Raw genomic sequence first — 17,865 nt, forward strand, 5'->3', positions numbered from 1 at the left:
AATGAGTCTAATTTTCCAGCCCTTGATGGCTAGTCTGGAACTCAGTATGTAGACCAGGATAACATAAAACATGTGGTAATGTTACTGCCTTGGTTTCTTATGAGTTAAGATATGCACATGTGCTGCCACACCAGCAAGAAGCCAAAGATAGACAGACAAACACCATTTTTAACCAACTGATTAGCTACAGAACTAAAATGAATATTTCCTATTATTATACATGTTTTGTCAAGCATATACTGAGAAAGTTTATTGCCCTCCTGAATTTATAATCAAGTGACATAATACATAATAATTTTAATCTATACCTTCATCTATAAATACTATTCATATCATAATTTTTAATTATATTATATTATATTATATTATATTATATTATATTATATAAAGCACCACATAAAGATATTGACATTCTTGGCATCAGCAATAGTGTGGGAGGTTGGTATCTGCAGATGGGTTTGATCCATAGGTGGAGCAGTCTTTGGATGGCCTTTTTTTTAGCCTTTGTTCCATTTTTACTCTTTGTCTTTCTTTGGGCCGAAGCAATTCTGTGTTTAAAATTTTGAGATGAATGGATGGCCCCATTGCCCAACTGGGGACCATGCCTATCTACTAGAAGTAGGCAGATACCTTCTCCCCTTTGTTGGGTATTTCAGCTAACACCATCTCCATTGGCTCCTGGGAGTCTTGCTTCCCTTGGAGTCTGAGACTTTTTCTCTCTCTCTGCCCCTGTATCTGTCTCTGTCTCCCCCTCTCTCTCTCTGTCTCTGTCTGTCTCTGTCTCTGTCTCTCTCTCTGTCTCTCTCTCTCTCTGTCTCTCTGTCTCTGTCTCTCTCTCTCTCTCTCCCTCTCTCTCTTATTTTTTGCTGTTTCAAAAGGCTTATTTTTACTTGGTCCAAGACTTGGGAGAGGCTCTAGGGGCGTTACAAAGCTGCCTTGTGGCTTGAGAGGTTTCTTCAGATAGAAGTCCTGAGGCTGGCTGGTGCAGAGTAGAAGAGGGAGCTCCTTGGAAGCCACAGAGGCCTCCTAGTAGTGCTCAAGAATGAGGCGCTCAGGGAGATACTAACCCAGAGATGCTTAGAGAAAGACAGTCTGCGCTGGTTGTGGCCCTGCCAGCCTATGGTGGTTGCTCAGGTGATTGCCCATCTTCTTGATGAGCTTCACCTCTTTATCCAGGAAGTGACTTTCCAAGAAGTCACAGAGATGAGGGTCTGTGCAGGCAGGACCCAGGGCATACAGAACCCAGGGCATGCAGATGCAAGAGGGCCTGGTTGAGTTCTTCTCCAGGGCCAAGTCAGCTTCCATGGCTTCCTGGCTTTTATCCCATTCATCTTGAGATGGCTTCTGCACTTCCCAGAAGAGTGCTTGGCCCTGGCAATCATTCTACAACTTGAGGAGATGCACTCTGCACACTCATGCTTCTCTTCAGCCTATTCACAGTAGAAGTGGCCTGCACTCTCCAAAGCCACATTGTCGCCATCAAAAAAGAGGCCCAGAAAGAGGGAGGTGTAGGAGGCTCACAGGTGCAAGTTGACCAGGTGGTTCATGGCAGCTTCCACTACGCTGGAATAACTCTGACGAATCTGAGAGATCATGGCTGATCCAGTGTATGGGGCTGACCTCGAAAACAGTGCTGGCTGGTTCTAGGAGCTGAAGGCACTGGGCAAGGAGATGGTCCTGGAGGCTGCAACTGGAGAGACTTGTAAGGCTGGTGGAAGCTAATAAAGTGGTAGACCCCAGGTCTGTTCAGTCCAAACACTGTTGAAGCAGGACACATATCCACTGGATCTCCAAGGTGCTGCTCCAAGTCTATGACTTTCTAGTGGCTACCCCAAGTTCCCTATTCCCCTTCGCTACATATTTCTATTCAATTTCCTGATCCTCTGTACTTCTCTCCTGTCCCTTCCAATACCTGTTCCTAGCCCCATTTTATTCCCTCCCTCTCCTCTCTCCCTGACAAGAGCCTGATATGGCTGTTTCCTGAAAGTTTCTACCAGAACCTGACCAATACAGATGCAGATACTCACAGCCAATCATTGGACTGAGCATAGGGGCCACAATGGAGGATCTAGAGGAAAGACTAAGGGAGCTGCAGGGGATTGCAATCCCATAGAAAGAACAATATCAGCTAACCTTACCATCCAGAGCTTCCAGAGTCTAAACCCCCAACAAAAGAGTATACATGGAGGGATACATGACTCCAGATACATAGGTAGCAGACTATGGCCTTATCTAACATCAATGGGAGGGGACGGAGGCTTGAAGCCCCAGTGTAGGGTGATGCTAGAGGGGTGAGGCAAGAATGGGTGAATGGTTGGAGGAGAGAAAGGCGAAGAGAAAGGGGGCAGGGGATGGTAGTTTGGGTGGAGGGATAACTGGGAAGGGAGATATCATTTGAAATGTAAATGAATAAAATTATTAAGAAAAAATATATTGACCTTTTCTTGGGGGAAACCTCAGTAAACTTTCATTCTAAACAAATTATGAAATCATACTTGAAAAAAATTATGGTCTGAAACTATTTGTTGTCCTGGTTGAAGTATAGTATAGTAAGATATATGTGAATCAGGTGACAGAGGATGAGTGTGTAACCATTCTCTGTCAAGGTCACCCAGATATTTCACCAAGCATTTATCTAAGAGTGGCTGTGACCATGCTTCTGGATGAGTTTGATAACTAATATAAGTCTGCTTTCTTTTAGTCAGTTTGAATTTCCTATAACACAAACAAATCTTTGAGAAAATGATTTCTCTCAGGCTAGGAGTGTGGGAAGCCCAATATTAAGGACCAGCAGTCATCTGGCATGGTACTCCCACAGGATCATCCCACAAAACAAAGCCAGAGATGATCAACAAACCGGACGGGAATGAACTTACTTGTGTAACAAGCCCAGTTCTGCAACAACTCGTCAACTCCCATCAGAGCAACAACAGTTTATTCAACAGTACAGGAACACCTACACACAGAATTTAATCACTCATCAGACCCTATCTGCTAGCATCATTCAATCAATGATTTCTATTTTCACTGAGTGAATTTTAGGGAAGAAACTCAATCTCATAGTTGATATCATCTAGTGAGCTGAATACCTAAAATGGACAAACATTTTTTTTTGGGGGGGGGTGGGAGGAAAGGTTTATTCAGCTTACAATTCCATACTGCTGTTTATCACCAAGGAAGTCCAGACTGCAACTCAAACAGGTCAGGAAGCAGGAGCTGATGCAGAGGCCATGGAGGGATGTTCTTTATTGGCTTGCTTCCCCTGGCTTGCTCAGCCTGTTCTCTTATAGAACCAAGACTACCAGCCCAGAGATGGCACCACCCACAAGGGGCCTTCCCCCTTGATCACTAATTGAGAAAATGCCTTACAGTTGGATCTCATGGAGGCATTTCCTCAACTGAAGCTCCTTTTTCTGTGATAACTCCAGCTGTGTCAAGTTGACACAAAACCAGCCAGTACACATACACTAGCAAGATTTTACTGAAGGAATCCAGATATACCTGTCTCTCGTGAGGCTATGCATATAAACATGGGGAGTAACGCTGATCAATCTGCCATTACCTGTTGTTAACTAATCCTGGCCTATGGACTCAGGATGGAACCTTCATCGCTCTTGGTTTTTAAGTATGGGATGTAATTTACACTATTTCCTCTTGCTAATGTCTGGTCAGATTTCTCAGTCCCATAATCCTTTGAGATGATCTGTAATGACTTAACATATCACATATATTTATCTTTGATTGGTGGTTTAGTCCCAGGGAGCTCTGGGGGTACTAGATAGTTCATATTGTTGTTTCTCCTAAGGAAGCTACCTAAGGAAGCTACTTAAGGAAGCTACTCTTGCCATGATATTGACTGCAGCTCACAGTTGAGAAAGAGGAACATAGAAGGTCCTTGTGACAGCCACCAACACTGCTCCCACCCCCAAAAGTGACAGCTGGGACAGAAAGCCATCAAAGTGAATTCTTAGAAATTGTGATAAGGATGCTGAAATGTAGCTGTCCACAACTGATGACTTCTGACAAGAGTGAAGGTGAGGGAAAACTCAGTTTTATCTAAGGGCCTGGCCACTGGGAGTTTGACCATGCTCCAGTGAGTATACGGGTAACACAAATTAGACTTGCATTTTTTTCTTCTTCTTTTTTTTTTTTTTTTGGAAAGGGTGGTCATAGGGGGTGCACAGACCTAAAAGAATTGAACAGTGTGCTCAGGGTTCCTGACATGAAGTTCTCACATAATCGATAAAAATATCATAAGAAAATTACTTTGATTTTTTTTTATTTACCTGATGTTCTTGTTCTGATACGAATCACCCATAAGAGCAGATACTTATTTCAACGTTCTGGCCTCAGCTCCAACAACAATCTAGCATATTGTGAATGTGCCATGAATACTTACTTTGCAGATAAATACAAGGGAGTGAGCAATGCTGTTTGTAGTACTCAATTCATCGGTTGAATTCATAAGCCACTAAGATAGTTTAAATTCATCATGCCACCCACAGATGTGCCCTCAGGTGTATCTGGGACAAAACACACAGAGCCCCATCTACCATTCTGAAGTGCAGGGATAGAATAGGAAGATAGACCACCATGTCACCCCTAGGCCTGCCCTCTAGTACACTACACAAGAGGCCATGGACACCTGCTCGCCATGCCACAGCACACAACATAAGCAGAGGATATTACACATGGGGCCGCTATCTTCATGGTCAGCCTGCAGTGGGAGCTACCACATTGTGGCAGTTAAATGAGGGAGAAAGAATTGGAACACCTTGAGTATTATGAAGAGAAGTAAAACTAGCGATGAGGGTAAAGAGGAGTAGCCTGTTATTAGCATCCAGCCCTGCCACCTCGGGATATGGTGAGACTCCAGCCCAAGTTGTCACTGAGGACCATGTCTGGGTCAGGTATCAGTCTCAATGTCTATGGCTCATATTACCACTAAAGAACATGGGGACATGCCTGGTCAGGGTAGCTGCTGGGGACGACATAGGTGTCCAAGGGTTGTGCAGAATTGCCCTTGCCACTCACTGACTTTGGTGCTCTGGATAGCTGAACCCATGTCTCAATAACAGCATTACTCAGGAAAGCAAATCATGCCCCTCACCCAGACAATACAATGGAGCTAGCCCTGATGGTATTAGTGTAAATGGGCTAGCCCAGAAGTCATGAGATAGCATGGGAGAAGAGGAGATGGCTCCCATCCCTCCAACGCTGATCCCTTATATCCTCTGGCAGTCTGGAAAGCTGATTACAAGATCTTGAGGGCAGAAGAGCTATCACTGCCCCTCACCAACTGCAGCACTTGGGAGAGCTGGCCCTATCTCTCACTTGGACAACATAGCAGAGCTGCCACTTGGGGTGGGAGCACAGATGAGCCAGCATGTTAATGAGAGCATGGGAGAGCTTGCTCTGCCACTCATCTGTCATGGGGTGATGTAAGCAAAGGGATAATGCCTTTATTCTCCTCACCCCCCTCTACCTATTGCAGGTGGGAGAGTTGGGCCCAGGGTAACAAGAGAGGGTAAGCTGTATGTGCCCCTTACCAGCAGCAGAACTTGGGATAGGGGACCCCACACCTCACTTAGACAGCACATTAGGGCAAGGGGGTGTAGGTGAAAGTATGGAGAGCAGGATATGCCTAACATCTGCTGCATCATCCATAAGGTGTCATGGATGTGCAGGCAATACCCTTCCCCTCTTGCCCCTCAGCACTTGTGGCAGTAGGGAGAGTTGGTCCTGGGTTCACAAGAGTAAATGTGTTAGACCTGTATCCCCCTAGCAGAGTGGGCCCTACACCTCACCTGGGCCCTCTTGCCAATGGTGTCATTGAATCGCCTAGCTGGTGTAGTGTTGTAGAGCTTGACCTTCTGCTGTCGATAAGGGAGAGCTGGCATGCTAACTAGCTTAGTTGCCACCCAGGCCCATATCCAGGGCTCTGAGTTAGACTATCCTAAAAATCTATATCATCTGCATACTATTGGGTTGCTTGAAAGAGTCAGTTCAGTCATACTGATCCAAAGCTGCAGGATCTCCATGACACAGGTCAACAACAGGATGACCCAGAGAAGTTTAGGTGGGGATTCAATATTGATGGTGTCACAGGAGCCAGAGATCCCGAACCAGACTAATGATACATTTCAATGAACATTGCAAGTAAAGATGTATGAACAGAAGGATAGACTGTGGACACACTGTGATGTACTACAGCTTCCATAATGAGATGTTTTTTATGGTGTGTGTGTGTGTGTGTGTGTGTGTGTGTGTGTGTGTGTTTTATTTTGAGGTGGAGCAGCAAAGGTGTAACGTGGCTATGAGAAGATGAGATGAGTGGTAATGGAGTACATGATGTAACGCTAAAAGGAATCAATAAAATTTTTATTTTTAAATACATTTTAAAATAAAGCATAAGTTTTTGCTTGACAGGAGCCTGATATAGCTGTCTCCTGAGAGGTTCTGTCAGTGCCTGACAAATACAGAAGTGGTCGCTCACAGCCATCCATTGGACTGAGCACAGGGACCTAAATGGAGGAGCTAGAGAAAATCGTAAAGGAGCTTAAGGGGTTTGCAACAGGAAGAACAGGAATGTCAACTAACTAGAAGCCCCAGAGACCTTAGGGACTTAACCACCAACCAAAGCAGACACATGGCTCCAGCTACATATGTGGCAGAGGATTTTCTTATCTGGCATCAATGGGAGGAGAGGACCTTGGTCCTGTGAATTCTCAATGCACCAAGTGTAGGGGAATGCTAAGGCAGAGAGGTGGGAGTCAGTGGGTGGAGGAGCACCCTCATAGAAGCAGGAGGATGGAGGATGGGATATGGTTTCCAGAAGGGAAACTGAGAAAGGGATAACATTTGAAATGTAAATAAGTAAAATCTAGTAGTAAAATAAACTAAAATATAGTATAAGATTTTTTTGAGAATCATAAGCCTGAAACTATTACCAAGGTATAAAACTCTCACTCAACGCTGACTTTAGGATCAGCCTTTTCTGTTTCTTTACATTTCAAAAATCACAGAAGGGGCTGGAGAGATGGCTCAGTGGTTAAGAGTACTGACTGCTCTTCCAGAGGTCCTGAGTTCAAATCCCAGCAACCACATGGTGGCTCACAACCATCTGTAATGAGATCTGATGCTCTCTTCTGGTGTGTCTGAAGACAGCTACAGTGCACTTATATATAATAAATAAATAAATCTTTTTTTAAAAATCACAGAAAAATGGTAGCATCCAATTACCATCATATTTGCTATTATTGTAATGACAAGAACCTGCAACCCCCCCTCCCTATGCATATCCTCATTCTGTAGCCTGCATCCAACCAGTGGGACTTCCAATCACTGATTTTGTTCGCACAGTTTTTTGTACTCCTCCTTTGAGACTTAGCACCTAGAAATCTGGAAAAGCCTTAGACCCCGTGATGAAATTAGCTATGTATTGTTGCTCTCCCCAAACTCTTGTTTATCTTTTTCTCTGGTGGTGACGACCTATTGTGTGACAAAACTTCTTCTGGGAATACACAACACACAAGTCTTCTCACCCCAGATACAGAGCCCCCAACAAACAAAAGTACAGGTAACACCAAAGTCATCTTTGTGATCCATGAGTTTTAGTGGGGTTATGTAAAAGAATATGGGTAAAAGTCACTTCCGGGAGGAGAAATGACTCAAAGGCAGCTAAATCAAGAAATTCCACCCTAGCATGGATTACGGCTCACAAAATCAGGGAATCAGGAAGCCCAGTGCACAGCCTCCAGGAAATGCAATGGTTTAGAGTAGGTTTTTTTCCAGGGGATTCAGTTGGTCAACCTTTTCTAGGCATCACACCTCCTTTCTGCTTCTTCCAGGTCTTGTCTCGGGATCTTCTATGCAGCTTCTCTCCTCTCAGAGCATCATTTTGAGCTCAGTTTCATTTCATTTGATAGAGACTCCCAGCCTGTATTGCTTACTCTAGTGGCAGAGATGGGGGTTGAGAGGTGAGGGTTGAGGTGCAGTGAATCCTGTCCATTTCAGTAACATCCCTGAAGCTATTTTAAGTCTTTTACTTCCAGATTAAGGAACATCCTGCAGGATGGAATGCTTCAATCTAAGAAACCTTACATAGCATAGTCTCTCGCACCTTCTCCACTGTGTTCTTTCCATTTGATGCCTACTATCTGCTATCAGTCTCACCATTTCTCCCCTAAAATAATGTGAATGGCCTGCTAGCCATGCTGTCTTAGTCTCTGATACTTCCTGTCTTCTTGTTGTTGAAAATAAATACAAAACTCTATAAAAAGCCATAAGGAACTATTTTCTATTGCATTCAACTCCTTTTGTCCTCTCCCCATAGCCTTTAGGATAAAATTTAAACACCAAAGCATATCAAAGCTTGCTCATGACCTGACAAACTCTGCACATTCCCTTCCTCCATTCATGAATTTCTATGTTTGTTGTGGAAAATATTAAAAAAGAAACCACCAACTCTCCATGCTCCAGTTGCTCTCTGCTCTCTGGAAAGGCTGGGCTGATAGGCTTCCTGCACTCTTGCAGCAGGCAACCTTCTAGCTAGCCCCTGCATGATCATTCACCCCATAGTCAGCTGTCTCAAAACCCATTTACTCAGTAGAAAGAAGACTCTAGGAGCTTATAATTAACCAATCAAAATTATGTTTCAATAAATTCTCAATTTAAAAGATGCCTATACAATAATTTCAGAATCAATTGATAATGATAAAAGCTTTATCCCAATTATTCTAATGTTATGATATCATAACTACCCATGGCTGGTTAAAGACACACTTGTTCACATCTGCCTGTATGTTGGCCTTCCTCCTTCTCCCCTGTGATGCTCTCTGTCTCTGCAACTCTTAGCTCTGCCTCCCTTTTTCCCTGTCCAATCACAGGCCTCCTACTGCCTTAATGTAATCGGACAGGGAAAATCCTAAAACATATGTCCAGCCAAGTTTGGTTAGGACTACACTTGATAGTGTCATGCTCAACTCTGTGCAGAACACCTTAGCATATATACAGTTGCTGTACTGTAATTTCTTTTTCACTATTCAATATTGAAATGAGAGCTAGGACTGTAGCTCAGTTGCCTAAAGACTTGCCTAGTGTGCATGAAGTACTGAGTTCTTTACCCATCACTGCATAATCTGCATGTGGTATAGTAAATGAAAGGTAAAGGAGAAAGGGCAGATGTTCCAGGTTATTCCCAAAAGCATGGTAGATTTGAGGCCAATGCCAAATGAGACCCTGCCAAAACAATGAAAAACAACAAAATTTTCATATACAAATAAGTCATTATTTTTCTTGGTATTCCTGCTTCCATTCTTCATGCTGACTCCAGGAGCGGATGTGAAAACTCTGAACATTTTAGCCCATAATTAGTAAAGTCAAGGCATAATTATATGTTCATGTTATGTGAACCATCTGTATTTGGCTTACTCTTTGCAAACTTTGAAGGCCTATATACATGTATCTTCTCATTGCCTTTCACACACATGCCAGGCTCTGATGATCATCTTGGAAGTTGCTGTGTCTTCTGGCAATTTAAAATCATATTTTCTGTCTTATCACCTCCTATCATATGCAAAAATATTATCCGAAAAATTTAACCCCTTTCAGATGAAAACACACATACTTTTATAATCTACATTACTATTTAAGAATAGCATCTTAGTTGATGCCCAAGAGAAAAACAATTGGTGAGCTGTCTAGAATTTTGTATAGCATTTTTAGAGAAATAATTTAGCTTAATTTAATTTCATGGTAACAAACCTAACAAACCTGTGGCTAAATCTTCATTTTTATTTCTAAGATTTCTTTCTACACAGGGACTCCATTTTTTTTTCCTTGCAGTCTGCAGTAATTCTGACAAAGGTTGGCTCCAGTCAGTCTCAAAGATGGACCTGTTATCTGCTGGATGCAAATGCCTTTTTTATCTACAAATCTCCAATATTGCTTTCTTCTTGCTACTGTACCCAGAGATGGAGCCCATGTTGGTCTATATGTTTCTCTGCCACCTGCATGGAGATTTTCCCAAATATGTCCTGTCTTCAACTCTGCCATGTGCCCATCACTCAATGTGTCTTCCTGGATACAGCCTCTGTCCAAGTCACATTGGTTCACTTTAGCCAGAAATCTCCAGCAGAAGGAACAGAAACTTTAGCTGTCTTGGAAGTGCAAAGAATGATATTTGGTAGCATATGTTATTATTGAATATACAGTAAAGACAATAGAAACTATAAGCATTTAAAGGCTGTCATTAAAATACACTTTATGAAATGTGAACCAAATTAATATTAGTGCAGTGTAAAGACAATGTTTCAGTTAGGTATAATTGAAATAAAGAAGCCAGGCATACTATAAAAAGCAGAGCTTTTTAAATGTATCACTAATACATAGTGATGAAGGGCAATAAATGGGATTTCATCTGTATTTTTTTTGCCACTTTATTGAGCCTACTGTCCAAAACAAAAAGGTAAAAGTTTCAAACAGTATTTATACTTGATATTGGACTATGGTTTTGATTGTTTCATCTAAAACCACCGCTCTTTCTGTTCCTAACATTGCAAAATGACTTATTCTTATAAGCACAGACATGGTAGTGTATACAACAGTGGAAACTGTGGTGAGTTAAAAGATATAATGCAAATGGAACTATACAAGGTGCATAAGAATAGTTAGTTGTTATTAGTTTTGTTCCTATCATTGACTCTCTTATGTAGCTAGGGTATATTGATAACCAGGAACATGCTGCTTTGTGAATTATAGTATATTTGGGCATTTTGAGAATATCTCATGAATTGCAATATTCTTTAAGGAATCTGAAAAGCTGCAGGAGCTCAGCGTCTATTATTTATAGATCTCATTTTCCTAAGCAGCCTTAATCTGTCCTACTTAAAAATCTCATATATGATATTCTCCTAATTACATACATTGTTAAGGGAGAAAAGCAAGCCATATTTCTTTACTGTCATTAAATGAAATTAAACCAATCAATCAATAAATCTCATCTTCTGTTGCATATTACCTTGCAAGCCAGCAGATTGCAGCATGACGTGAGTCCTGGGACAATGCTGAGTGCATGGTCCCTTCAGGTTACGGCGTCCCACTTCTTAAGCAGTTTAATCCATAAAGCCTAGAACATGGTGGAATGCTTTTATTAACCAGCATTTTGGTCAGGGAAAGAGAGAGTAAAAGATTTTCCTTTGTGGGTATGACTTGAGCGGTTTTGAATTGCCGACTTATGAACAGTGATAATGCAATAGCTCATAAGCTCATCTTATTTGGTCCCTTGTTTAGATTGCAACTGTGAGCTATTTAGTTGCTATGGTGACAGTAACAATAAGGGCAGATTGGAAAGATATAGCATCTTTGTTGTTGTTGTTGTTGTTGAAATAGTAAAATACATTCCATATTGCCCTATTAGACAAGGTACTGAGTTACATAAGTGTTGATCAGTATGACTTGCCCTGTGCACAACGTTGAGGTTGCTACTTTAGACTACAATCTCTAAAACTTGACTTCAGATTCACAATCTTATAATAACAAAATCTCCATCAAATGGGATTTGTCTGTAAGCAATTGTTAAGTATATGATTATTATAAAAGAAGAAATAAACCAAATTGAATATCTAAAAACCAACTTAAAAAGTTTGAGCAAATACAAAATTGATAGCATAATTTAATTAAACTTGAGAAAACTATAAGAATTCCAGAAATAAGTACATTATGAGGACTTGTTTCTTTGAATTCTCTGATCCCATCTGGAACAAGGTGTGAGTGGAGAGTGGCTTAATTGTCCAGAGGCAAACTGCTTCGGAGTCAAAGGAAATATAATATTCTGTGCATAATTTGGCCTACAAACTTTTTGACATTTTTATATCATTCACAATCAAGTCATTGTCAAAAAACCAGGTACTTAAACTCCTACAACCTTATGGATATATTTAGAATAGAGTGGAATAAAAACTTGGTAATATATCAATATGCACAGCTGGAAAGCAGATGTTCAGTTCAATGATCTCAGTACTTGAGAAAAGTATTAAACCTGTAACTCACATGAAAAAATCCCCATAATTTATTGTCCTCATTTTTGGCTCTTCTTCCAAATTAACTCTAGAAATATTTCTGTTACTATTGTTGTTGTTGTTGAAACCAATTAAACACCCAGGAAAGTTTGACTGTGTACACTGTATTAGCTGAGTGCTAAGAAATGCCCAAGGCATATGTCAATCAAATTAAACTATGAGTTATGAGTTGTTTACTGTTCCAGGGAATGAAGTGATGAATGTGTACAACTATTAGTATATGAGACATAGTATTGGATACACAAAATTTTGCCAGATTGTCATCCATCTATTAGAGGTCCAAGGCAGATTTAACAGGGACATCATTAGCAGAGAGGCATTCAACATTCTCTGCCCATGTCTCCTTAGAACTACTAACTTTGCATTTAAAAGTAGCCAAACTCTATGCACATAAGGCAGGCTTCCATGTAGGCCCATTTTTGTGATCATAGGACAGCTACTCCAAACTTTCTAAATATTCGCCTCAGCCAAATTATTTGGATGAACCAGAAAGCATGAGGTATTTCTAATTCAGTGAGTCGGAAAATGTATACCTGATGGAGGGTTTATCATCCCTAATAAAAACTGAGACTGTGTGTGTTGGCACTGTTTGATGGTCATAGTTACTTTAGGAAAATATTACGTGACTTCTTAGCATGTGATTTACTAACAGGATTTCCTTAAGGGTCATGTTGGAGAACAAAACTGCCCTGTAGTGCTACAACTACTTAATGACATGCCCAAAGGAGCTAGCAAAGAAAATTCCAATTCTAAAAGTACCTCTTAAGCATGAGTACTGCATCCCCAGCCAGAGGGAAAAGATCCCTTTTCTCATCGTCTCTTATTAAAAACAAAAATTAAATGCCTGTGAATTGGTGCTCTATGAGTCTAGCTATGTCATATCCCTGAACACATAATTAGATAATTACATTTTAGACAAAAGAGTTGCATAGTAATTCACAACATAAATTTCAGCTAGGGAATAGAAATTGATACATGAAATATATATCAATACAAATATAAATACATGCATGTCTGCTCTGTGCAGACTTAAGCTATTAAGGGTCATTAAAAACACGGGAGCAAAGTGCTCCTGGGGATTAAACTCTAAGAGCCCTCTTTATAATCAGAAGGCAGCTAATCCCTACTCACCTATTGGAATGCTTAGCCTTCCCAGTATAATATTAACTATTACTTTCTATTTGTGATGTTACATGAACATGCAAATATTGGCAAAAGTGCCATTCCCCTGAAGATCTTGGGATGCTCTCAGATTTAATAGACTTACAAAAAGAAAAAATAAGAAGAAGAAACTATAGTGTGGATTAGGGAACTTTTCAAGATATTAAATTTATTAACTCATTTATAGCAGTCACCTCCCATGCCCTTGACCTTCTCTTTAATAACTCCTTGCTGTTCTCATAGTCTACTTTTCCCCTTAAAGCTACAGTAGTATTTTCTAAGAATCAGTTAATCATTTTTCATGTACTGGATCTGTAAATTCTATAAATTTAGGCAATTTTTAGCATTTCTCTTTAACTTGCTGTGTGTGTGTGCCTGTGTGTACATATGAGTGTGTATGTATATCACAAGTTGCATGATAAATACTGTGACAAATACTGTGACACTGACCATGAATAGACACCAAGAGAAATTCTTTCGATCATCTTTCTAAATATAGCTGATTCATATGTATTCAAATATACTAAGAAAAATCACATTAAATCCAACATTCAAATGCTTTTTATAATGAATGTATACTAACATACAAAGTTAATAATAAGCATTATCTTCTTGTAGTTTCTATTTTCTTACTCTCACCATCCTTTTCAAGAAAGATACCTTAGCCATCTAACTTTCCAGGCACTGTTGCCTCTTGATCTTAAAATGATTACTCTTTAAGGAGAAACACATTCTATAGTAGCCACAGATAAGTTACATAGAGAAATATTTGTGTTCATATATTATGTACATATATATGTATATATGCAAGTGTTGTGTAGATGTTTTTGTTTAATAATACAATTTTATTATGCTGGTCTTTGTCTTAGACATTTCAGGTGACTTCCCAGTAGGTTAGATTCCACCTCTTTGTCATCTGATTCAAGATAACAGATAATGTTTTAAAATATAGATTCTATGTATATAAGTAAAAACATTCAAGGAAAATATAAGTATAATTTTTCTCTTCAACAAACAAGGAAAGTTTGCCCATCAGATTCAGTTGCACCATGATGTTCCTTTCATACCAGGGAGACTTGCAGCGGTCAAGGAGATGTAGTTTCATCCTGGATACTGGAGCTGAAACAGCACAATGCTGAAGGGATCATGATCATGGCTTTTTAACACATCCCTTTAGCCTCCATTTCAAAACACACTGAATGCAGAAATAACATGGTCCAAACATCAGAAACCAATTTGATACTGTCCTCTGATAAAAGTTAGACACTGTTGAAAGTAGAGTTCCCATGTAGGAATTCCTCTGGGCAGAAAGGACAATATTTCCAGTTGTTTGAATACAGACACTAATAAACCTTCTCCAATAGAACAGACACTACTACAAAAGGCAATCAGTACAAAAGAATATTCCATTTCATTACACATAAGAATCAATTGTGACCAAAGTTGTAATATACTTAATTTAAATTTATGCATATTGTAGTATATTAATTATTCATTAGTTTTCCTTTGTCTCCTATTTTATACAAATAGTCATTTGTAGTTATCTTTTTTCTGCACTTACTCCATGATATTCCTCTATTATTTCCTCATTGTTAAATGACTCACTATTATTCTCCTCACTCATTTATACTTCTCTCCTTTCTTAGTATCACCTTATTTCAATATTTAAGTTTTGATATAGTTAGCTCCAAAAATGTATCAACTATACATTCCCCACCAGTGCATTAAAGTTGCTGACTCTAAAATATGGCAAGGATGCACATGAAATATAAGGATGCCTTCTAGTGCACATTGGCACTGTGGAAACTATAAATAGGTATATTGAATCTTACCGTTGGCTTATCCCTGATAAATAATAGTGGGAAACATAAATCCAGCTTATATAACTCAGCAGGAAATGCCTTGAGATAAAACTAACAACTGTCTAATACAAACATAAGCTACCACAACAATTATATAAGCTCAAAACTTTACAATAATGAAAACCAAAGCAATAAGATAGAATGACAGAAGAAAAAGTGTTAAATCTTATATTTTTGAAAGCAACAATTACTACATATAAGACTAAAATAAACTGTGAAAGATGAAAATAAATTCAGAACAAGAAATTTACCAAGATGACTCAAACAGTCAAGTAAATTAGAGAAAAAATAAGTAGCACGAAGGAAAACTGATCAAGTAAATTAAAGCTGATAAACAACCAAGAAAAAATGCTTAAAATAGAAGAGCCAAGCAGTCAAACAAAAGCTGCAGTGCAAGCAATCATTGTCAAGCATGAAAGTTCAGAGGAGAAAATTTTGAAGCTGGGAAAAAAAAGTTGTGAAACTAATGCAGTCAGTGTGTATAGTAAAAATAATTATTGACCGCATGCAAACCTTTCCAAAACTGTGGGATATATTCCTGAGTCTAAATCTAAAAATCCACAATGTAAAAGAGTGAACTGAGAAAAAGTCCAAAGACATTGATAATATACTCAAAGAATATATAGCAGAAGCTCTCCCAAACATACAGAAAGAGATAGTCATTCAAATGCAATCTAAACACAAGATATATTTAGAAATTCCAAATAAATATGGGGGGAAAATCTCCATGACTTATCAAAGTCAAAATGTCAAAATGCAAACAAAAGGAACAATATTAAAATCTATAGTGTAGCTCCTTCATTGGGGACCTGTGCTCTGTCCAATGGATGACTGTGAGCATCCACTTCTGTATTTGCCAGGCATTGGCAAAGCCTCACGGGAAACACCTATATCAGGCTCCTGTCAGCAAGCTCTTGTTGGCATCCGCCATAGTACCCAAGGAGCTGAAGGGGTTTGCAGCCCATAGGAGGAACATCAATATGAACTAACCAGTTCCCCCAAAGCTCCATGGGTCTAAACCACCAATCAAAAAAAGCACATGGTGGGACTCATGGTTCTTCCTTCATATGTAGCTGAGGATGGCCTAGTTGGTCATCAATGGGAGGAGAGGCCCTAGGTCCTGTGAAGGTTCTATGCCCCAGTATAAAATGCCAGGAATGCCAGGGCTAGGAATAGGAGTGGGTGGGTTGGGGAGCATGGGGAGTGGGGAGGGGGGATTTTCAGAGGAGAAACCAGGAAGGGGGATAACATTTGAAATGTAAATAAAGAAATTATGTAATAAATAATGTGAGGGAAAAAAAGAGTATGATTAGATGTTTCCCCATTAAAGATGCATTTCAAGTTAAAAAAAATCTATAGTGTAGAAACTTCTAGTGAACAATGAAGGCAAATAGATGAGATGAACAACTGACTTTTCCTTGGCTACTTATTCAAAAGGTTATGAGTAAAGTGTGAGTTGTTTCAAGCCCAGAAAGTAAATAACTGCAAGGCAAATTTTCTATGCTTACCAAAGTTATCTCTTAAAAGACATGAAGAACTAATGCCTCATCAATTTCACTCAGATACAAACATTAAGACCTACAATCATGACCTGCATGAAATATATACTGATGTATTAGTGATGGGTATGGCATTGGAGTAACAACTTTTAATTCAATTTAGATATACTCCGTCTGATGGAGCCCATATCTGACACTCTTAGTGGGACTAAGAACCTAAGAACCTGTAACTACATAGGCCATGGACACCTACAGAAAATCTACTACTATTATTCCTCTAAATGAACATAGCAATAAAACTACTTTTATGACATATATCACTGCATTGCTCAACAGGCATCAGAGAAGCCTCTTGTAATAAGTGGTAATTAACACAGTCCCACAACTCACCAACATTCAGAGAACACACTTTTCTTTTTTTTTTATTATGTATTTTCCTCAATTACATTTCCAATGCTATCCCAAAAGTTTCCCCATACCCTCCCCCGCCACTTCCCTATCCACCCATTCCCATTTTTTTTTTGGCCCTGGCGTTCCCCTGTACTAGGGCATATAAAGTTTGCATGTCCAATGGGCCTCTCTTTCCAGTGATGGCCAACTAGGCCATCTTTTGATACATATGCAGCTAGAGTCAAGAGCTCCGGGGTACTGGTTAGTTCATAATGTTGTTCCACCTATAGGGTTGCAGATCCCTTTAGCTCCTTGAGTACTTTCTCTAGCTCCTCCATTGGGAGCCCTGTGATCCATCCAATAGCTGACTGTGAGCATCCACTTCTGTGTTTGCTAGGCCCCAGCATAGTCTCACAAGAGACAGCTATATCTGGGTCCTTTCAGCAAAATCTTGCTAGTGTATGCAATGGTGTCTGTGTTTGGAAGCTGATTATGGGATGGATCCCTGGATATGGCAGTCTCTAGATGGCCCATCCTTTCGTCACAGCTCAAATTCCTAGGCAAATGGATGAACCTGGAGGGCATCATCCTGAGTGAGGTAACACAATCACAAAGGGACTCACACAATATGTACTCACTGATAAGTGGATATTAGCCCAAAACTTAGGGTACCCAAGATATAAGATACAATTTGCTAAACGCATGAAACTCAAGAAGAATGAAGACCAAAGTGTGGACACTTTGCCCCTTCTTAGAATTGGGAACAAAACACCCATGGAAGGAGTTTACAGAGAGCACTCTTGTCTTAATGGGTTATCTTTACCATCCCTCCCTCAAGCCTAAGGGATCTATGCAGAAGAAAACTTCTAAGAG

At 39.9% G+C, this 17,865-nt stretch overlaps 1 pseudogene; it reads right to left on the reverse strand.

The window, feature by feature from the left end:
* Positions 1–1,026: 1,026 nt before the first annotated feature.
* On the reverse strand, positions 1,027–1,595 carry LOC110292449 (annotated as a pseudogene).
* Between the last annotated feature and the right edge of the window lie 16,270 nt (positions 1,596–17,865).

The sequence above is a fragment of the Mus caroli genome, chromosome 4, assembly GCF_900094665.2.
Source record: "Mus caroli chromosome 4, CAROLI_EIJ_v1.1, whole genome shotgun sequence".
Classification (NCBI taxonomy): domain Eukaryota; kingdom Metazoa; phylum Chordata; class Mammalia; order Rodentia; family Muridae; genus Mus; species Mus caroli.